The sequence below is a fragment of the Vicugna pacos genome, chromosome 3 (genome assembly GCF_048564905.1).
Source record: "Vicugna pacos chromosome 3, VicPac4, whole genome shotgun sequence".
Lineage (NCBI taxonomy): Eukaryota > Metazoa > Chordata > Mammalia > Artiodactyla > Camelidae > Vicugna > Vicugna pacos.
In genome coordinates, this window is record NC_132989.1 from 106,308,499 (window position 1) to 106,332,277 (window position 23,779).

A 23,779-nucleotide genomic window follows, 5' to 3' on the forward strand; every position below is an offset into this window, starting at 1 on the left:
ATGCTATTCTGTGTGAATTTTTTTAGAACAAATAATTATCAAATAATGGATTCAATCATTCAGAAAACTTGGATAGCCGACAAGCTCTCCCTATTTTAAGAGTTTGTTCTTGTTTGTCTCTTTTTTTGACACAACATATAGTAATTAAAATAAGCATATTGCCAATTGCCAGGTTTATGTGATCTAAGGGAGACTAAGATATTGCTTCTGGAATTAATGTAATAAAGGTGGTGAAAATTTTTATATTATATTGATATGTGCAGTATTAAATTACGTTTTTTTCATGCTTAACTGCTATTTGCATTTCTCTTTAAGGGCAAGCATTCACTAAAAATTATTTGCTGACATGATTGAGTAATAATTATATTAGTATTTATAAATTTTACTCCTTGAGTTTTTTTGGGGGGTAATTAAATTTATTATTTATTTTTAATGGAAGTACTGGAGATTGAACCCAGGACCTTGTGCAGGCTAAGCATGTGCTCTACCACTTAGCTATAACTCCTCCCTTGTGATAATTTTGAAGCACTTTTTGATTAAGGACTCCTGAAGGATTCAGTATGCAAACTAGCACATAGGTCACAAATATCAGTATTATTATTGGCAAATTTCATTGAATATTGATGGTTTGGTTGTAGCATTTAAGCTTGAGAATTATTATATTTGTAATTGGCATTAGTCTTTTTAATAGTCCAGGCAAACTGTTGCATTATATTAAATGTAAATAATAAGAAGACTTCATAAAGTATTATTTTAATTGATTGTGTTTTGATCATTTTTGCATTGCTGTTACTTTTTAAAATAAATACTTACGTTAAAAAAGAAATATGTTTTAATGATTTACCTCTGAATAGGTAGGATTAATATACAATTGATTCTACACAGTGTTATATGTTTATACATTTATAGTTAGGTAAGGGAAATTAAAAGAACTGTGACCTCTTTCTCAGGCAGTAGTTAAGCAATGAAAGAACTCACATCTGATGAAAATGATAAAGTCCCCTTCTCTAGTATACGACAAGCAGATGAATAGTATTTTGATCACAACAGAAACATGAAAAATAGTCAGGAAAAAGTATTAGTTACATTTGTAATAAAATAGAGATTAAATTTCAAATTCACTGGGTAGATTTACAAAATAACAGAGTAAGAAGAAGTAACTGAGGGAATAAGGAGGACTAGTAACTCTTTAAAAAATCATTAATTTAGGAAAATTTTTCTAGACAATAAAAATTTTTAATTATAAAGATCACATCTTTATGTTATATTGTTAATGGATCAAGGAAAACATACATGACCTTTTTCTGAGGTCATTTTTTTTTCCCCAGTACTATAGTTTTCATATAGAAGGTTCTGGGGGAGGGTAAATCTCAGGGATAGAGTGCATGCTTAGCATGACAAGGTCCTGGATTCAATCCCAAGTACTTCCATTAAAAAAAAAAAAAAAGTAGAAGGTTCTATTGTCTTTGAATGATCCATGAAAAAATGTGACATAAGAGGAGCATTTAATGGAGTATACTCATATTGCCTTTCCATATCCTTTCTTAGACTCTCAGAAGAATAGAAAAATGGAATTAAAAAGTGACTTCTGTGAACATTACTAGTGTATTTCTCTGCATAATGGCATAAAAGTATTCCCATCATCTTAGCTTTAAATTCATTATCTCAATTACTTTCTCTCTGCACTGAAAAGTGAGAGTCAGTTTGACCAAAATATTTTGAAATTATGATAGGTTTTTAAGAATGGGAGGAAACTTCCGTGGGGAACATTGTGAACTGATTTTGTAAACTTACGCCATCCTCTTTGAACGATGCAATTTTGAAGTATTATTTTTGTTTGGTATTGGATGTAATTTTACATTGATAAATTATAGGAACTCAGTTAAAAAGAAAAAAAAAAAAAGGAAAGCTACTAGCTGTGCTTTTCTTCCAAATAGAAAGTAGAATGAATACACTGTTCTCTGCTAAGGAAGGAACGTGCAATTCTGGAGATGAACAGCAGTGGACCACTGCCCTCCATGATGCCTCGTTATCATTACTATGGCATCTTCCACCCATAACAAGAGGGCTGCTCGTGTACCAGTAGGTATTATTCATGCAGAACTTACGTATCCATAATGAAATAGGTCATTCACTCACTTCTTTTTTTTAACTTTTAAATAAAATATTTAATGTCTACAAATGAATACTTTGAAAAAGCATACGGAGTAAAACCCAACAGTAAAATGATGATCTATGTATCCACTGACCAGCTGAGTTTCTATAGCTTCTTCTCTGATCTCATGTCCTTCCCTTCTTCCCTTGAGTAATCAGTAAGCTGAAGGTTGTGTCAGTAATTTCTTTGCTTTCTCTAAAGGTTTACAAAATTGCCTCTGAAATCCACAGTTTGTTTTTTTTTTTTGCTTTTCAAATTTCTGTAAGTAAGTTGATGTATATTTCCTTTACTGACGTTTTTCCCCTGAGATCATCACAGTTAATGTAAGTAGCTGTAATTCAGTCACTTTTACTGCTCTGCAGTATCACGTTATATGGCGCTGCCACATTCTCTTTTCTGTTGTTGTTAATACACTCTATGTTATGGACACAAGAGTAATTTCCACACATTTCCCTCCCATGCTTTTCCTATCATAGTAGACTTATATTAAGTTTCTCTGGAGTAAATGCTAAGAGTAAATTTTCCAGGAAATACCAATTCCCCTCCAAGGAACAAACAGAGATTTTCATCTCCATCAGTAATGTGTAAGTCGACCGTTATCCACATATTTACTAATGTTTGGTATCACTGTTTTTTGTTTGTATTGAGTGTCAAGTTGAGCTATCTATTCACCAGTGAGGATTATCATATGTTATAGTTTTATGGAATAATTATTTCCCTTTTCTATGACATGCCTATTCAGTAATTTTTGTCATTTTAAAAATCAGATTGCTAGTTTTAGCATACGGATTTAGAGTAGTTTTAAAGTTTTTTTTTGTCATTTTATATTTAATGCCTACTGATCCATTATAAGATATTTGTGTTGAAAATATCAACTATGATATGTAGCTTGTGTTCACTTTCTTAATAGAGAATTTTGCTAAGCCAATTTTTAAAATTTAAATTACAACCTTTTTATTCATTTCTTTACATTGGGGAACTTCTGTGATATACATGAAACATTTACCTACTCCCAAAGCATAAAAAACAGCCCTCTATTTTTTTTTTTTTTCTGTAAGTTTTTCTCTTAGGGTTCACTATCTACAGTTGTAGATTTACTTTCTGTTGTGCAATATGGGGATGCTTTTAATTTTTTCCTGTATGTTTAGCCCATTATCTAAGCAATATTTATTGAAAAGCTTATCTTGTTTTGCTAATACCACCCCAGTTGTACGTTAGGTGCTCACAAATGCTTTTTTTTCCCGGGGTTTCTTGTTCTGGTTGAGTAGTCTATTTGTCTCTCTTAATGTCGGTAATGCACTGAAATAACTACAATAGTGTTCATTATATGGAAGAATTTTGTTACTTATTATCATATTCAAGTTCAAAACTGTGTTTTGACTGTGTTTAAATCTTTTCACACCTATGTATTTCAAAACTGGAGAATTCCTAAAACAATTTGGAATATCATTGAAACTGTTGGGTGAACTCTGAGGAGAAATGAGATCCTTACAGTAACTCCATCTGTTTTTTCAATGATGAGAAGATAGAAAAACTTATATATAGGGAAATAAATGTAATCCTGTCACTTTCTTTCTTGTAAGTTGAAACTTTCATCATGACTAAGTCCTTTTTTTAAACTCAACAAATATTTTCATCTTTTGTCCTAAAACCAACATTTTTGTGGTATAAATATAGCAATGCATCAATTTATTTTTGGTTATTTTTGCTCTGTTTTTGACCTTTTTCCAGCCTTATGTTTTAGACGAGTTTCTTCTAAACAGTTTTCAACTATACTTCATTTAATATGACAACCTTTGTCATTTAGCAGAAGATTTACTTCTACTTATTTTATTATTATTACATATGCAATATATGATGTTGGATTTAACAACAACAACAAAATCCCAGCTAATACTGTGAATTTGGACATGTTTATAAATTCTCATGGGAAATTTTTTTTCTTTATTTTCCTGCCAATGCCTAGAAGCAGAGGGAGTTGTATATTTTTAATTCAACATTATTCTGAAACTATAGCCCTTTCAGTCCCAGGTTTTGTGGGATGTGTGTATGTGTGTGTTTGTTGTTGTTGTTTTGTTGTCTGTTGCTTTGCTTCCTTGTTTCTTATTTAGTGTCTACTCAGAAGAAGGCCCTGGGTTTTGTCCTCGGAGACTTGATCCCTTCAAGTTCACGCATATTTATGTGTTGATTCACTGGGATCAGCAAACACCTCCTGAATTTTCACATGACTCACCCTCTAGTCTGACTATTTCATATCATGGTACCAACTCATAGATACACTTAATATTTTATTTTAACATATTCTCTCCAGCATTTACATTGATTTCTATGGGAATCTAGTCTGCCTTATTTCTGGAAAAGAATTTCTACTATTTTACATAGTTGTACATATTTACAGTACATATGGGCAATACAGTAACTATTGTACTTTTTGAATTAAAACTATAAAAAGTAATTCCTATTTGTAAATTTCGCATTAAAAAATCAAATACTTGAAGAGTACTTGAAAAAAAGTATTTTTCTTACAAGTTACTATTCCTACTCATTTGTATTTTATTTAATAATATTTTCATGATATAAACTGCTGAAAGTATTTTGATTTAAAAAAAACCAAATATATGTCTCTAGATCTCACAAATAAAATAATTGATTTGCTTATGGTGTACTAAGCAATATTGTTTTGATGAAATCCCTTCTATAATTAGTATTTTCTTATCCAATTTACTCCAGATTTTTGGTAGTTATTTTGAGTGTTAATTTCAAACTATTGTTTTTCCTCAACCTCCTATTTTAAGATATTTTTTAAATTTAATGAAAAATATAGATTGGTTTTTATCCTGCTATTGAAGCTGGTTTTTTTACAGTCAAAATTGAAGGAACATGTCAAATCACAATCTTGTTCCTAGCACTCAAGTGATATCAACTTCCAGCAAAGAAGGAAATACATTTTTTTCCATATTGCTAAACATTTACTATATTTCTACTGACTCATGCCTTTCATTTAATTTAATGTGCATGAGGTTACAACCACATTCATAACTAGGTTCTTTTACTCTTCAATACTTTTTTTATCAAGAGGTAAACATATCTACTGGTCTTCAAATACCATGAGGCAGGACTCCTTAGAGTCTTAAAATTGAAGTCCCAAAGATCTTTGGTTCATATGACTTACATAAATCAATATGTACTATTGAGAAATAAATACTGAGGAATTTTTAAAATTAATTTTTAAATGAACAGTACTTTTGGCATAGTTTTACTTTTTTTCCCCAAATCTTTTTAGTGTCTGGCTTACCATACCTGCTTCTACATTCACTCTGCTATGATATGCTGTTTAGCTGAAGTATATGAAAATAAAAATCTGGCCTCACTCAGATCTGTAATTGAGAAAGGGGGCATTTTAATATATTTTTCAGATCATTTTGAGTTTATCTGATACTACACCAAAACTCAACAATTGAATTTTTTTTTAACCTCTGCATGATTTTAAATATTATACATTGGTCATTTGAGAAATATTGGATCACCAAGATATGTAGACCTTCCAAATACTGACAAATTTCATTTTAAAAAATCAGATTTGCTAACATTGCCAATAATCTCATCAGAAAAGTTTTTTAAGAATTGGAAAGCTGTTAAACTCATGGGGAAACGCACAAGTTTTAGAACATTTAAAATTTGACTTGAAATATTGAATCATTGGCATGAAATACTATCAGGGATTTTTATTGGAGCAGCAGGCTCCCTCTGTTCACCTTCAAGTAAATGCCTACAAACAGCAAATTTCAAGTACTCACAGTTTAACTGACATCATGTTAAGTAAAAACAGTATTCCAGGCAAAAAAAAAAAAAAAAAAAAGCAGCTACTTTAACTCACTTTGGAGATGACCATCACACTTCAGACCCCAGGAGAAGTGTCACAAGGCATTTCATATTTCTTCACACAGAAAATGAAAATGATATATTCAAGGATATACATTTATTTATATATTTTTTTCCTCATATAGGAAAAGCTGAACTTTTTTTTCTCTTTCTCTCCCTTTCTTCTTTGCTCTTTTTCCTTCTCTCTCTCTCTGTTTTTCTGCAAGTGTAGATTGTTGAAGAACATAATGATACTTAGTACAGTAGGGAGCCACTTTCTTGATGTACGTTAGGAAACCAGCATTTTCAGTTACCTTTTTGTTTAATCATCAGTAGCACTGACAACAAGGTGCAAATAGTAAATGTAACATGGAATTACTATTAAAATAGTTTTGACCTCACACCTCTCTGGATAGGATCTCAGGGGTCTCCAGGGGTCTAGGGATAACACTTCAAGAAGTACAGCCTTAATGCAATTTCTATGTCACATTTTCAGCACCCTAGATTTAATGCAAATATATCATACAGAAATAACATAAAATATGTCATTACTTAGATAGACATTTTAATGAATAGTATTTTACATAACATAATTATCACTCTCTGTTATTATGTCTCTTCCAACATTGTGCAAACACACTGAAGGGGACTCATCTAGTTATTGCTCTGTGAGCCCTTTATGCCAAGGCTACTAAATCATTATCATTTAAGAAAATAATTAGCACATCTCATTAGCTAATGAAGATGATGACCATTAAAATTCTTTCCAATTTACGGTTTCCCCTTTATCACAATTTAACAACAACGTCGTTTCAGGGTAGTAACAAAAATTGGCTTACAAATGACCCTTATACTGATGAATGAACAGCACCTTGTGTAGCAGCACAGGATTATTTGCTCATTGCACTCCGAATTATATTATGTAGGAGGGTTGTATTGCTGATGCCCTTCCAATGTGATTTTGTCAAAATGTTCTGTTTTGAAATTTACATTAAAAATACAAAGCCAAACCTCACAGAGTGTGACTACTTTTCTTCAGCAATCCTTACTTATGGGGTAGAGACAATTTCTAACATTCAGAATTATAAAGTGAAGGATGAATTATAATGATCAATGCATATAGACTATAAAAGCATTTCACAAGTAAAATACCCTTATTTTAAAATCAAAATTTTCTATTTGTCCAACTCATTTTGTTTCTCTATTTTTTTCATATTTGTAACATATGAACACATTTAAAAACATCTGAAAAAATTTAAAATGTTCTACTGATCATTATCAACATTCACAAGAGGATAATACAGAAGGGAAATATCTTGTGGGGTTGCTAAAATCAATCCATTTACATTTAACTACATAAATCTAAAAGGTGAATTAAAAATACGCTGATTCCTAATATCACTTGGAAAGTAGTTTCACTGGTTTTCTGTTGCTGTGAACAAATTACCACAAACTTAGATTAAAACATCTATTTGCTATTTCATAGTTTCTGTTAATCAGGAGTCCAAGCCTGGGTTAGCTGGCTTTCACAAGGCTGAACAATGCGTCGACAGGGACTACGAGTCCATCTGAGGCTCAGGATCTTCTTCTAAGCTCATTCTTGGTTGGCAGAAATTAGCTCCATGCAGTTCTAGAACTGAAAACCCCATCTTCTTGCTGGCTATCAGGCAGATGTCTCTCTCAGCTTCTAAAGGTAGTCCTCAAGTTCTAATCAAACATGCCAACTTACTTCTACAAAACCAGCAGGAGCATCAGCCTGCTATGGAGAGTCTTATATAGCATAACATAATCAGGACTGACTATTCCATCTTATGCTTATTTCTTCCCCACGTTCAGGTGGAGGCAATTATACCAGGCCAGCACACCAGGGGGCAAGAACTGCTACCCTCTGCCCTCCAACTATTAAGACCATCTGAAACGCAGATTATACACCCCCACACCCAATCCTACCCAGGGATCCTAAGAGTTTTATTTCATTACAACATCAGCTCAGAGTCCAAAATCTAAATCAGATCCAGGTGTTCGTGATAGACCTGGATGTAATCTATTGGGCAGAGCTCCTGGGGTACATTCTTCTCCATTTGAAGACATGGAAAATCGAAGTGACAAGTTATCAGCCACCATACGCCTGACTTAATACGGCAGGAAAGGAACAGAAGTTATAAATATTCTGATTCAGAAAAGAAATGGAAAGTAAACATGAGTAACTGGCCCATAATCTTTCTGAAATGTTTTTTCTTCCCCACCTTGGGTATTAAAGCCTGGAAGAAAGCTTTTGTGACTCCTGGCCTCACTCCTTGGTCTTTTGGTTGAGAAAAACCTGTAGGTACGCCCTTAATCTCTTGAAAGGCACTTAATGTGACCAAATCCTCTGACCTTTTGATCTTTCTAAGGTTTTTAACTAAAAATTGTGTAGTCTTTTTTCTATGCCACATTTTCGGCCTCCATTTATGAGTCTTGGTATATTTTGCCATCTAGGTAATCCAGTAACTTTAAAGTCATCCAGTTCTGCAGCTTTTTATTTAGAGATCTCCCCCTCACTCTATCTCTCTCCTCTTACATTTTATTATAATCAGCAGTAATAAACCAGGCAGCTCTTTTGGCATTTAGCTAAAGGTCCATGTCCATCATTTATAAGTGTCCCCACAGAACTACAGGGCACAGTTTTCCGAATCTCTGTCACTGTATCATAGAGGTTTCCCCTCGTCTAGTTTTCAATAAAATGTTCCTCATTTCCTTTCGAAACTTCTCTGCCAGGCTCTTCCAAATCCAGATTTCAAACTCAGTCTGTTCAAAGGAATTTAAGGCTTTCCCTCTCATGTTCCTTAAACATTTTCCAGTCTCCACCAACTTCCTGATTTCAAAGATACTCACACATTTTTTTAAGTATTTTTGTTGTTGCTGTAGTAGCAGCACCTCAATTCCAAGTACCAAAACCTGTATGCACTTGCTATGCTGTGTAGCAAATTATTTGAAAGATTCTGTGGGTCAGGAGTCTGGGCATGGTTTCACCATATTCTCTGCTCAGGGTTTCACTAGCTAAAATGGTATGACTCTTAGGTTCAGAATACCTGGAGTTCACTTTGATGACTAATGCCAGCTTTCTCTGAGATTATTGAACCCCAAACCGGCCAGAAGCCATTTCTCGGCTATGCAGGTATTTTAGAACTATATTTCTGCCTAACGGTTACGACATGGGGCATATGTATGGCAATGATAATGATAATCATAAACATTTACATCACAGGAATTGAATATTGCATTAAACATAATTAGAAGTTACTATGACTATGAATGCCACAGTTAATTTGTTCATGAATTACTTAGTGGATTATTGCAAATTCAGTATAACATTTCATTATTCTTTAGAAGCTAAACAGAGCATCCAAGTTTATGTGGAGTTTTAGCACTACAGATACTTAACTTTTCACATGATAGATTTTCCCCTTCTACATTTAAATTCAGCTATTGGAATGCTGCTGAAACCAATATGGTATAGAAAGACAGCAAACTAAATGAGTGAATAATTGATGAGGGAACTCTCTCTGTACCTCCTCCATTTAAAAAAATCTGGTTGATTGTATATGTGTTTTGTTGTTATGAAAACATCTCACCCAATGGCTTGTCTGATACTATTGCTATTCCAGTGAAGCCGGCTGCATGAAGCCTTTCTCAACACTTCATACGCTGTGCCTGGCTTTGATGCTTCATTACTGTTACACTGTGGTCTGCTCCTTGTATATCTTGTCTGTCCAGCTTATATCACAATGCCTGGTGGGTAGTAAGTGAGCCATTAATATCTGGATGGATACATGAATGAACTAAATGTGTACAGAACTAAGTTGTTTTAATGTTTAGAATTGTAATGTTTTGATAACAGGATCTGAAAAGCCAAAATCTGTGGTAGCATCTGGCCAACTTGACTTCTCCAGTGGACTTCTTACTTGGATCCTCAGGTTTTTTCTTTTTCCCCTGGAGATAAATGTGTTTTATTTTATTCTCTGATTCTCTTTTCTGTCTCATTTTAAAATGGAGTTTCACTGAAAAAAACGCTGTTAACCTGTGTTCTATCTTGGAGTTTTACCCATTTCTATGACTATACTATTATTTTGATTTGGTTTACTTCCATATTTACATCTTTGTCTGTATCTATCAATGTTCTAGTCCCCTTTAAATGTCTACCTGGATATATTTTTTATCTTGGAATCTCTCTCTCCCTTTTTCCCCTCTACACACACACACACACACACACACACACACACAACTTTTAATTTCATGGAATTATCACAGTTTTTCAATTTTCAGGCTCCCTTGTCTAATAAAGTACCCAATCATAGAGACTCTTAGTTAACAGCGTTCTTATTCATTTTTCCTCCTCATTTCCATTTCTATCACCCCAATTAACACAATTGTTTATTCTTACATCTACAATGGTAGTGATGCATATAATAATGGGTCTTCACACCTCTGTCTGTTCCCTCATTCTTCATATACATACCATGTGCTACCCTTCCATTGCTGTTTATAAATCTCTAATCATTCAATGCATCAAAGTCTTTTCATCCTGAAGTAAAATCTTGGGGCAGAGCCAGACATACCATTTATAAAATTTCCATAGATGATTCTTATATATAATTAGGCACTAAGAAGCTATAAGAATATTTAACCTAGAAAATGAATGATGAAAAATCTATTTTGAAAGAATACTCTTAAATTAGTATCCTAGCCTTAGAATAAAGGTAGACTGTTTAGTCAAGTGCTCATGAGTCACTATGCCAATACAACCTTATCTCTCATTGTTCTTTTCTGTGATATTACATCCATTTTCCTCTGATATTTTGGGGGCATTATCCTCCTTCTATAAAAATTGCATATTTTCAAGCATTAACTATGTAATAGTTATATATACCTGATCAGTATCATGCCATGAATATGTCCCCATTTTCTTAAAATCTTCAGATATAATTTTATTGGCTATATACAACTGTATTTTAATTTTGAATATTTTACATTATTTTAAATGGTCTCTTTATTACAAAACAATCTGTAATGAATCTTTCTATAGGTAAATGTTTGCCTGAATTTAAAATCATTCTTGTGGATATTGCCCAATTGATTGACACCAAATCATAATCTGGAGTTTCACAAATCTATGCATGTTCATAAGTCCCCAGATCATGTAGTTTAATATTTTGGCTCCATTCAAAGTGCCCTCTAGGTCAAAGAATCAGACTTTACCAAAACAGAAAAGGAAAGTAACTTGCTGACAGTCACGCAGCTAGTATGTATATAACTTGTTCTTAAGCAAGTGATCTGACTTCAGAACTGATTGCCTTCCCACCATATGTACAGTAAAGCTGCAGAGTGTTTGTGCTGTATTGCAGGTTAACTTACCTGTTAAGAAGACTAGGAGATGGAGATTACTGTGCCCAAATCATGAAAGAAATAATTGATACATTGGACTTCATTAAAATTAAAAACTTCTGCTCTGGAAGAGACAATGCCAATAGAATAAGTAGACAAACCACAGACTGGAGGAAAATATTTGCAAAAGATTAATTTGATAAAAGATTCTTATCCTAAATATACAAAGAGCCCTTAAAACTCAACATTAAGAAAACAAACAATATGATTTAAAAATAGGACAAAGACCTTAATGGGTATCTCACTGAAGAGGATATAAAGATAGAAAATAAATATATGAAAAAATATTCCATACCATATGTCATCAGGGAAAAGCAAATTGAAGAAAAAAAATACCACTAAAACCTATTAAAATTGCCAAACTCCAGAGCACTGATAACAGCAAATGATAATGAGGATGTAGAACAGTAAGAATTCCCATTTACTGCTGATAGGAATGCAAAATGATACAGTCACTTTGGAATTTTGATTACTTTTTACAAAACTAACATACTATACAATTCAAAATCATAGTTCTGGAATATTTACCCCCAAAACTGGAAAACTTACAACCACACAAAAACCTACACACAGGTGTTTATGGCAGCTTTATTCATAATTGCCAAATCTGGAAGCAACCAAGCTGTTCTTCAGTAGATGAGTGGATAAATAAACTGTCCTACATCTAGATAATGGACTATTATTCAGCACTAAACAACAAACTGTCAAACTACACAAAGACATGACGAAAACTTACATACATATTACTAAATGACAGAAGCCAATCTGGAAAGGCTATATACTGTGATTTCAACTACATAGCATTCTGAAAGAGGTAAAACTATAAAAACTATGAAAAGTTCAATGTTTGCCAGGAATTGAAGGGAGAGGGGCATGAATAGTTAGAGACATCCAAAGGCACTGAAATTACTCTGCATGATACCATAATAATTAACACATGTCATACATTTCTCCAAACCCATAATATGTACAATTCCAAGAGTGAACCATATGTAAACTATGGACTTTAGGTGATTATGATGTGTCAATGTAGATTTATAAACTGTAACAAATATACCACTCTTGTTGGGGATGGGGATAATGAGGAAGGCTATGCAGGTGTGGGGGTAGAGGGTATATTGAAAATCTCTGTACCTTCCCTTCAATTTTGCTGTGAACCTTAAACTGCTCTAAAACATCAATGTTTTAATAAAATAAAATTATATCAAAGGATTATATTATTAATTGTATTATGCTGCCATGTCTCTTTTTTGTTATTTTGGACAACCTGGAAAGACTTTAGCTTTTATGAATATTTAATAAGCCTGTAATTTAGAGATTTGAAATCAAGCAGAATACAATATAATATGAATAGCTTTGAAACAGTGACCTATATAATAAGTGAGAATACATTTTGATGTAACTATGTATATATTTTCTACCGTATTCCTTCTCTAGTTAAAAATGTCCTTTTTTATTATTTTAAGAGCTCAGAAGTGCAAACTAGTACTTGTTGAAATTTTATCTAAAATAATTGCTGCATTTAAAAAATATTAGGCCCATAGAAATATCTGAAGGAGAGGCAAGATAGTGTGATTTAATAGGAAATTACAATATATATTTCCTAGTAAGGCGACAATATTATAAATCCTTTCCTAGAAATATTTGACTGAATTGTTCCCTTAAATTTGAATGAATGTTTGCAACACAGAAGATGGCGTTATTTATTTATTGGTGACATCTCCTGGTTGACTGAACAATTTTCAGTAAGCTTAATTCTTAGCTAAGAATGATTGTAAAATAATTTTCTTTTGCCAGATTTTAAATAGTTTAAGTTAGAGAACTGTGTCACAATTAGAGTCAGTGTTGGCATTAGGGCACACCCATGGAAGAGAGTGTCACATTCCCTATGGTAGCGATGAAGCAGAGGTGAAATGATCAGCCATATGCTATTGGTCTTATTCTCAATAGCCTATGTTAGTTTTTGCAGAAAATGTAAGCTACGCACAAACAAGTCCCTATGTGCTGACATATGAGTTTCCCCCTGGTAGAGTATTCAAATAACCCAATACTTCAAAATGACTCCTTACAAACGTTTGTTGCTCTTCAACTTAAATCAGGCACACAAGTGTTGCAGGGGGACCATGTGTCATGCACTGTTAATGAGTAATTCTAGGCTCTAATAACAGGGCAGCTGAACACTGTATCATCACTAGTTCCTAAACTCAAACTTAGAAATCAGTCACATTGAGTTTTACTTCTTATTTTAGGAAAGGCCATATTGAAAAGGTGAGTGTTCTAAAACATAGCATGAGAGAACATACATGTTGGGAGTCTTGGGAGCCTAAAGTTTCTAAGAAGTGTGTATTCTAAAGGAATCTCAAACTTTTTGCTTTCAACAGGTAGGTAGATGATAGATAGACAGATAATTGAGATCTCCAAACTACTTCCAATCTCTTTCTCTTAACGGTGCTCCCAGGACATCACAGGACACCTTCCCAGGGTTCCTGTCTTAATGATGATTCCTTCTCTTCTGACCTTAAAGGGCTGTCTTAACTTTCATTTCTGTTTATACTCCATCCTTAGGTTATCACTTCCAGACTCATAGTACATTACCAAATTTTTTTTAGCTCTATTTTTTTATCCTGGCTGTCAATGCCATCTATCTTGATGTTTCTCCTTGGATCTTGGATGAATGTCAATAATTCTTAACCTCCTTCTGTCTATTTTTTATAGCACTTACAATTATCTGAAATACAATACATATTTACTTACTTGGCTATGTATTTGTGTCTCTTCAACCCCTCACCCTCACAAAATGTAAGCACCATGAGGGCAGGGTGTTCTTGTCTCTTTTGTTTATTGCTGTATCTGCAGTATGAACAAGAGTGTTTGGCACATAATAGGTATGCAGTAAATAATTGTTGAATGAATGATCTATCCCTATTATTTCCAAAGTATTTGAGGCATCTATTTAATGTTTATAAATGTAATTTTATCAATTTTAGGGAAAAGGTCATATCAAATTGCATCACGACCTAATGACTTGTTAAGCTGATTTTAACTAAGAATAAGAATAATTCTTATGCTGTTTACTTTTAGGTTCTGAAAGACCTTATTACCCTCTGAGAGCACAATTCACCTGTTATTTTTCTTCTCTTAATATTGTCTTTTCAATGTTAATGCTGAAATACAACTGAAATTCTGTTGTGCACATTATAAAATATGAAACAATTTTATTAGTTTACTGAAATATCTATTTGTCAAAATTTTAGTACAATATGCCTCGTATTGATTTATAAAACTCCCTTGTTTTATATACTATAGTTAAACTTCATTCTGTTTCTTGCATTTCTATTCTGATATGCTTTTCAGATTCTACTGATTTCAAAGTCCATTAATTATTGAATTTATAATGCATATTATCAATAATTACTATTATCATAAATATTATTTTACTATTTAAAATCACTACTAATATTTTATATTTTAATATTGACTATGCATAAGTCACAATGTTACAGGCTTCAAATGGATTATAACACTTAAGTTAATACTCATGTCTCTACAAAGAGGATATTGCATCCATCTTAATCAATTCACGTAATGATGGTTCAGAGAATGTATTTAAATTGTCCAAAGTCACAAAGCTAACAACTGAGAGAGTTGATATTCTAATAGGAGTCTTCGTTTCACAGGTTATGCTCTAAAAAATAAAAATCTGGCAATTCAAAACCCTCAATATTTTGCTTCTTTAAGAATTATATTTGCTATCCATCCCCTGTTATGTTTTCATGAGTTGGATCCTTGAGTGGTATGGAGAAATTTGTAATAAACTATTACCATTTATTGCTATGCATAGGTTTTTATGACATAAATTTTGAAAACATTTTCATGCATTTTTTTCTTTTTTTCCTCTTCAGGACCCAATCACAGCAATATATGAGAAAATATATCACCAAACATTCATAAAGTGAATTGCAAGGTAAAATTTTCTATATTAAACATGTTATAGAAATATAGAAATTCTTGTCATATACTTTCTCTTAAAGATCTTTATAGTTCTACGGAGATATTTAGAGGTTTGGCAAAGCAGTTTTCTTCTGTGTTTTAAAGTCACTCTTTAAAAAATATAACCTATTCCATTATTTTCTCTAATAAATTTTGAAACTCTTTCTCATGGGCACACTTTTCAAGTGCCACAAAACCAGCAAATAAGCACTGACATTAGACTGTCTTTTTTAAGTGTTTCTAATTTTTTTAAATGAAAGCTTGAGACTGACACATGAAGTAGATTACTCTCAGTGAATGTTATATTACCATATTTCAATATTTTAAAAACTATTTCTAAAATGTAATTTTGTTTGTGTGTGCTTGAATATATATAGAAATCAGATTATATGTGTTTTATTAACCATTTGAACTTATTACTAGATGTAGTTCTCTTTACCAATGACCATTCAATTTGTTTTATAACATCTTTAAACATCAGAGTCTAGAGATGTAGTTGGCTATTAATCATCATTCATCTGTGTCAATCTGTTTGATATATGACAATGATACTTATAATTGAATAATAAGTAGAATAGGTATAAACATTGAACATTTAATAAATAGTGGATAAAAATAACTACACCCTCTACCATTTTGGTGAGTGACTAATAAGATCTGATACAAAATTACCTTATGTCTTCTTGAATACTTGAATTTCTTGTGAAAAGATGAAATATAAGGATATAAGCCATGAAATCAAAAGTACTATTTTTATATATTTTGTTTAAAGTATATTTCACCACACAGTCTGTATAATTGCCTGATTTTTTAAGGTAAGTATGCAAATATCTTATTAAATCCTGCTAATTGTTATCAACAGAAAGGATTGAAAATGCTGAAATTTCAAAACAGTCAATATTTTCAAAGTCAAATTCCATTGTTTTATGTAATGTGCCTATTATTATCTTAGAAAAACATCTATAAATGTGGATCTGTTTTGTGATCATATATTAAATCTAAAAACAAACAAACAAAATCTCAACCATTGTGTTCCATCCAATTCAAACAAAGATACAAGGTAATACAGTTTTCAAGTGTATTTCAAGGTCTCAACCCCCCAGCTGCATTTATCCTGAGTCCCCCACTCAGGACACTCCAACCTTGACCATGTTGGAAACCCTTAGCAAGGGTGAGTTTTCTTTTTGTTTGCAGACAAATTTTGCTTGAAAGTGCCTTTTTTGGAAGCAGGAACATATGGAACTAAATAAAAATAGTAAGAAATTGTATCATGAAAGGTTTTGTGGCATACATCGCTCAATTATCTTAATAAGTAAATTCCTTTATTATTAATAAGACTTTATCATCATGAGTATACTTGATCATTGCAGGAAAAATACAACAGGTTTGTGTGTGTGCATGTGTGTGTGTGTTTGTGAAAAAAACTTACATCCATTTTCATGCCCCAGGACGTGAATTAAACATAAATAACTTTGAAAATTGAAATGTTAATATATATTTTATTATTACATTATTTATTATGTTTATATTTTACAGTATCATCCTTAAGATTGTAGGTAATTGTAAACAGAATTATATTTACACTGAATCATTTGCTCTGCGTGTGAGACTAAGACGCCTAGCACACCTTCAGAAAGGGTTATATTAGAGTGGACAGGACATCACACATTTCATTGTTTTACAAAGTAAAGCTTGATTAGACTTTTAATGTTAGTCCAAGTTTCCGTGGCTTTAAGTCAAATGTAAACAGAAGTCTATGCAATATAAAGAGGGAGAATATGACACTGTTTACCAAGTGAATTTAAGTGTACTTGTCAGATTCAAAATTAATGCAAATTACTAAAAAAAAGAAGAAAAGCTGGAAGAAGAGATTTTACACTGACTGTCAGTTGAAACCTAACCATATATTTATATCAATTTTAAGTTAAATCTCACTTAAATTTTGACTCTTTTAAGTCATTCTTTAACTATAAAACATAACATTTGAGGATGTAAATATCAAGACAATAGCAGTATTTAATGAATTAAGGCAGACTTAAGATCAATATCCTTGAAAAAGGAAATTTTTGCCACTGCATGGTTAGTATGTTTGTAATTTTCCTCTCAATCTACATCTTTTTTTTTAATTTCCAATTTACAGTTAGCAGTGTCCTCCATTAAGGGCTTACATTTCAGAAGAATGATCATACTCTTGCTCTCTTTTATAAGGCAGGAAACATTAAATCCAAATTTTCACAGAAAGACAATTTTCAGAAAGGTACGTGTCCACTGTAAACGCATGATTAAATTATCTTCAGTAGACAAATTAAATTCAATAACAACAGAATTCAAAATGTACCCGTTGAATGTTGAGCAGAGTAGAACCCCAGACTCCATTCTACGTTGTAAAATAATTAATAGTTGTTCCATAATTTAAAAAAAAATTATCTCAACCTTGGTAGACAGTCAAGTATACAATTTTATATACTTAATTGAAATTAATGTGAGCACAAAATTTATAGATTTTCACACTCAAATTTTACCTTATACCATTTTCAATGGATTATTATTTTCTTTTGCAATTATGGGGAAATTGCATATTACATAGTTACTTAAGTTATTTAATATTTTCCCATCTCAAAAATGTGAATATTAATATATTTCTATTCTATAAATGTCTATACATACTATTTTATACAGTTAGAAAAAATAAAAAATATCTATTGTACTTACCCAGTAGTAGTTTTAGGAGTTTTGTTTGTTTGTTTCTATATACCTTTCCTAGTCCACTAAGTATTCCTTATATGATTACATAAAGAAACAAGGTAAATTACATAACTTTCTGACTGACCATATATAATAGACTATATAGTTCTATTTGCCATCAATATGACTACATCTTGCAAATGACTAATAGTGCAGTTACCCAGCAAGGGACTGGTGTTTATAAACTCATTTACCCCTCAAAGGTATGCTATGATATAGATATAATTATCAATTTAGAGAAGCACTATGGATAAAATAGAAATTGGCAATATTTTTATGGGACTATAGACAGTTTTTTTTTAAATATCAGCTAAAACAAAAATAAAATATGATTCTATTAAGTTCAACATTTGCTCACTGTTTATTCTAAAACAAAGAAGAGTGATACTTACAGGCAAATGATGCCAAGCAATCAGCATGGGTCCTCTACCTGCAAAAGGTCACCTGGGACTGATGCTTGTCTGTGTTGGATTTGAATTGGTAAAAACTCTTGTTTCTAGTTACAGTGTTGAGATGTATGTGTTCTATCAAAAGAAGTAATCCTGAGAAGGAACATCAGGGACTACCTTGCTAAAGAGAAAAGGGGTCCTCAACATTTTCATTGTTCTTGCTGCCACTTGTTTGGATGTTGGAGTCCAGGACAAGGAGAGTGTGTGCTTATTCCTCATGTTGACTGTTTTTCTGTTGTCATGTAGCCATCACAGATTTATGAGCATCTTCTATCCTTTGGAGGGCAGAATCCAGCTGACAGTTCATAACGAAGGATATGATTATATGCTTTCAAGTTCCTTTCACATTTGTTGATGAACAGCAACACCCATGTTGCTTAAAGTCAAACATTTATCCTTTTTCACTTACTCAACAGTGTCATCTGTTTGACACGTCTCACTGAAGAAATAACTTTCAACCAGTCTGCATTAAATCCATCTCTTCAGTATTTCAAATCTCATAAAAATCTTCAACTTCTTAAAAAAATACTTATAAGAAACATTGTTTAATTCAGTGATCACACACTTAAAGTTTATATAAATCAAAGAATAAATATTTAGAGTGTGTTGATTAGTAATTATATATTTTTGGATGAGCACAAAGTAAACAAATTAATTAGCTATTTGGAAAAAGGATGACCTTCTTGAAGTATAATGTCTTCTTTGAGTTAATTGCAATTATTCTCAAACATTATCTTGTTTCTAAATATTCTATCAATTTTCCTTTCAATTAAACTTTCCCTTTTGTTATTATTTATCAGACTTTACCTATTATTAAGTCATAGTGTCTAAATGCTGAGTCTTAAACTACTAGAATTTTATTTTCCAAAAAAATGTGTCTTTGTCTCACTTTTTACAGAATGACAACTCTTTCTTACCGAGTCTATCCTCATAACAATAGTTAACTAACTGAATTGAGGACAGTGTCTTTAATTTACTTGCATTTGTATTCTACCTTTCTGCATCCTTGACTGAAACTCCCTGCCCTCTGGGTAAAGCACATTCCTTAGCATAAAATAGATTAGTAAATATTAATTGAATTGAACTGAGGAACAAGAGTGGTGAAGAGCTAGTTTAATAGGGGATGGCTCTTAAAATACACAAAGAAATATCAAAGCACAGATGTTTGGTAAGAGGTGAGGGAGGAAGAACTTGACTCTACTTATTAGCATGAACTATCTTGTTAGATTAGCAAATTGTTAGGCTGGATGGTTTTGAAGGCATTCATTGTGAAGAAATGAACTGTGACTGACATGGCTCACTGGATGAGAGGATGGGGAGAAAACCAAAAGGATGTCATGGAGCTAAGCTGAGCTCGAGAAAAAGAGCTGAGCTCCCAGGTGTGGAGTAGCTGGTTAACCTACCATGTGATGTTTCCTTAATGAAAGAAAAAAATTCCCAAATGCTGGATATTTTTACTTTATGAATATGAATTATTGAATGCCCAGTCTAAGCCAGTTACCAAGTGATTGGGATATACAATTTCATTTATTATTTAGAATAACACAAGTGTACTGTCTCCATTTTATTGATGAGGAAGCTGAACCTGGATCAACCGCAGGTCCTTCTGGCACCAATCCTTTGCTCTTACCCATCAGGAGTGTGTATAGGTATATTCAATAAGGTAAGTGCCATGGTTGAGGCACTGTGGTATTTAGAATTATTGGTTTCTTTCTAATGGTGGATTCACATTTCATTTCCTGCTTTTTTTTAAGTAAAACACTTGAACTCCTGTTTCAGATCCCTTTAAAACATGTGCAAATCTTCGTTTCTTTATGTATTTTTTTTCTTGCCTAGAGTTTGCATACCTTTAATCAAATTCTCAATAGATCTGTGACTATGAAAGGTTTAAGTAAATGAAAAGAACAACAAAGGGATAGAAAAAAAATCATACTGAAATATGGATCATTTGGAAAACACAGCTGCATTTCTAAGTGGCTTCCTAATTACAGTATGCAATAATTGATACACAAATGTTCACCTGAATAAAGTTTGCAAAATTCGGGAGGGGATTCTTATGAGGCAGATTTGTAAAAGCATAATATGTCCTCTGCACACATCTTCTGACTTAATTGCTATGTGTTTAATTGGGTATTTTAAGGAATTAACTCAAGGCCAAACTATGTAGTAAGCAACTATCATTTGGCTTTACAGCCTCCTGTATTTAGCACCACTTTTACGAATCTATGGATATTTTCCATAATTCCATATACTGCTGCTCTGCCTTCCTCAAATGTTGAGGGTCACTCTCTGGCTCACCCTCAGCCACCCCTCTATTCCTTAAAACAACAATTACAACATGTGGATATTACTATGTCCTTTTGTCCTTAACGTCTTGTCGTCTGTGACTCAGAGTGATGGTATTAGCCGTTGATATATTAGTGGTCTCTTACTACTTTCTGAAATCTGATTCTGTATTGCGATTAAGACTCAGCGCCAAGGAAGGACTCAAACAAATACTGAGGATTTCTGTTCTACAGCAGCCCATGCAGGTTTTTTCACTGTGCTCTGTATGTGAGGTGTTTTTAATGTGTAGTGTTCAAATAGGGGCCCATGACCGCTCTCGAATCAAGTTATTCAACTTGGTGAGCTTTTATGCATAATTACAAGTCAGACGCTGTGCCAGGGGCTGCAATATTGGTTATTTTCTCATTGAGAGTTCATAATAATCTGATAAGGTAGGTATTAACATCCCCATTTCTTCACAGTAAAACCTATTAAACAACTCCATCTTGATTAAGCTGGCATTCACACATAGATTTCCTGATTATACTTGTAGAACTTTCTCTTATATCACAGCTGATCTGTTGGCATCCGTTCTTTTTACTTCCCCATTGTTGTGATTTCAATTTTACCTTGGAAAAAATAAATCGTTTTTTGGTCACATTTGTTTTGAGATTCAAATCCAGGCATATTTATGGGGATATAAAAGTGTTTTAGAACCCGTTTTGGTATAACTTCATTTGTTTTAAACTAGAATATACTACAACATAATACCATCTATTTCAACATTATTGTGAAAACGGTGTATCCAGATTGCTTTGTAAGAAGGTAAAATGAAGTTTGGGACCAATTTTAGTGTAGGTGCAGGCTTTATTTATTAGCTTGGGCTACAAGGACAAGAAAAGCTGTTGTGGAGAACTTTAGCCGTATCTGCTGACAAATGGCCATTTAGTTCTGATTTAGTGCAACTCCTGGGCACTAGGAAATCACCCGCGGAGATACCAAGCCAAAACTAAGATTTTTAAGTTTTGAGGCTTCCTGTCAAACTGATGCTTTGCATAGCTAGACATTTCTGTTGCTTAAAGCCTGAATAAGTTCAAGGAAAAAAATGTTTAGTTTTTTTTTTTTGCCTTGATTGGGGAGATTAAAAAGGTTCTTTCTTTATCCCATTGGTTAATGATTTTAAAAGTTGGGTGCAAAGAAAAGGACCTTATACATAACAATATTGTATATGATAATAACATACAAAAAAAATCATGACCATTCAAAGAAATTCAATGAATTTTACTAATTTCAGAAGTTTTGAAAATCATAAAGTGCCAAGAAGTATAATATTTGCATCTATTTATCATAAATAAACCATATTATTTTCATTTTCACCCAATTCAAACTATGAAATTTTGTCACTCCCTCATGCTTAAATCAATTTCTTGAATCCTTTTAAACATATCCAAAATTGAGGTTTTCCAATCATTGTGGAAGTAGGCAGTTTATTTGAATGTTTTTTATTGTTTTTTTCCACTGTTGAAATGATAAAGCTAGTCTAGTATGGACATATGGGTCCAGGGACACTGAGTGCAAATGACAAGTCTGGTGGTCTCCTAGCAGAACTCATGACCATATCAAAGATACTTTTTTGAACAGAAAAATATCGGTGCATGTCTATGTGTAATTGCTTTGACTGACAGTCTGATTCTGAAAACTTCTCTATTACATTTGGTTAGATTATGCAAAATGAAATTTCAAACACAAGATTCAGCACCCTTCAAAGAGGCTATTATTCAGTAGTATGTTGCTTGTAAGTTACGGTAAATTGTATTTACTTGCTTTTCTCAGTCCCGTGTTGAAATTGTCTCTTTTTTTTTGAATATTTATATTCTGAGCAAAATACCTAAATACTATTTAATTTTCAATATTCCAATCACTGCTCATTCATTTTCAGTTGAGTAATATCAACTGAGAGTCCAGAGTTCCAAGCTTTATTGGTAGCTCTTCTTTTTTGACCCTTGTTAGCTGTGTGATCATTTGTAATTAATGTACACTTTCTGGGCCTTAGGCTCATTATTTGATAATTGGGAGTATGAATAAATTTGTAGTTCCCAAGAGCCAGTCCTTGAACTGGGGCCTTTCTGATTATTAAGTTTCACTGGTTCAGGTTACAGTTATAAACATAATTACTGAGTTTATTATAGTGATATATTTATTTCAGAACTCTGATTTATTCAGTTAATTGTTTAATGTTAAATTTTACTTTCTAAAATTAGAAGAATATTTCGTGAAATTCTATTTTTGGACTCAGAATTCTGCTTAGAACAAGAAAAATGTAAAAATATATTTGGAGACAGAGTTATTTCTACTTAAATAGGATGTTAGATAATACAGAATGACTGATTATTTTATTAACTAAAATAATGGTGCTGTACTTGTCATTATGTAAGAAAATATCTTTATTTTTCAAAGCTACATGCTAAACTATTTAGAAGAAATTTTTCACAGGTAGGATTTGTGATAAAAAAAAGTGTATCAAAATATGTAGATAAAGCATATATGCCAAAATGTTTATAATTATGAAGTCAGGATTGTGAATCCAATGTGATAGTCCACCAATATTCCTTGGTATAGTTTTAATGCTAAGAAGTGGCCCAAACAGAAACAAGTTTTATTAGATAACTTTGCACTTAGGGATTGCATTGAGACAAAGTTCTAGCATTTGGAGTGTATCCTATGTATATGCTTAACTAAACTTGTCACTTTCATTCCGCAACTTCTTCCTGACTAATCATTCAGATACCAGATTTAGATAACAGGTATTTATTGAGAATTTAAACAATGCATCAAAATAAGCATGAGTTATATATTTTTTAAAAACATGTAAGTCTGTCTCTGAGGAATT

At 32.5% G+C, this 23,779-nt stretch overlaps 1 protein-coding gene across 1 annotated transcript in view; it reads left to right on the top strand.

Annotated features, from left to right (window-relative positions):
• Positions 1–23,779, top strand: part of CDH18 (cadherin 18) — an 889,079-nt gene that overhangs the window by 239,686 nt on the left and 625,614 nt on the right. The window contains exon 2 of the mRNA XM_072958825.1: positions 15,343–15,404. The gene's annotated coding sequence lies outside the window, so the exon portion shown is untranslated. The remainder of the gene's footprint in view (positions 1–15,342; positions 15,405–23,779) is intronic.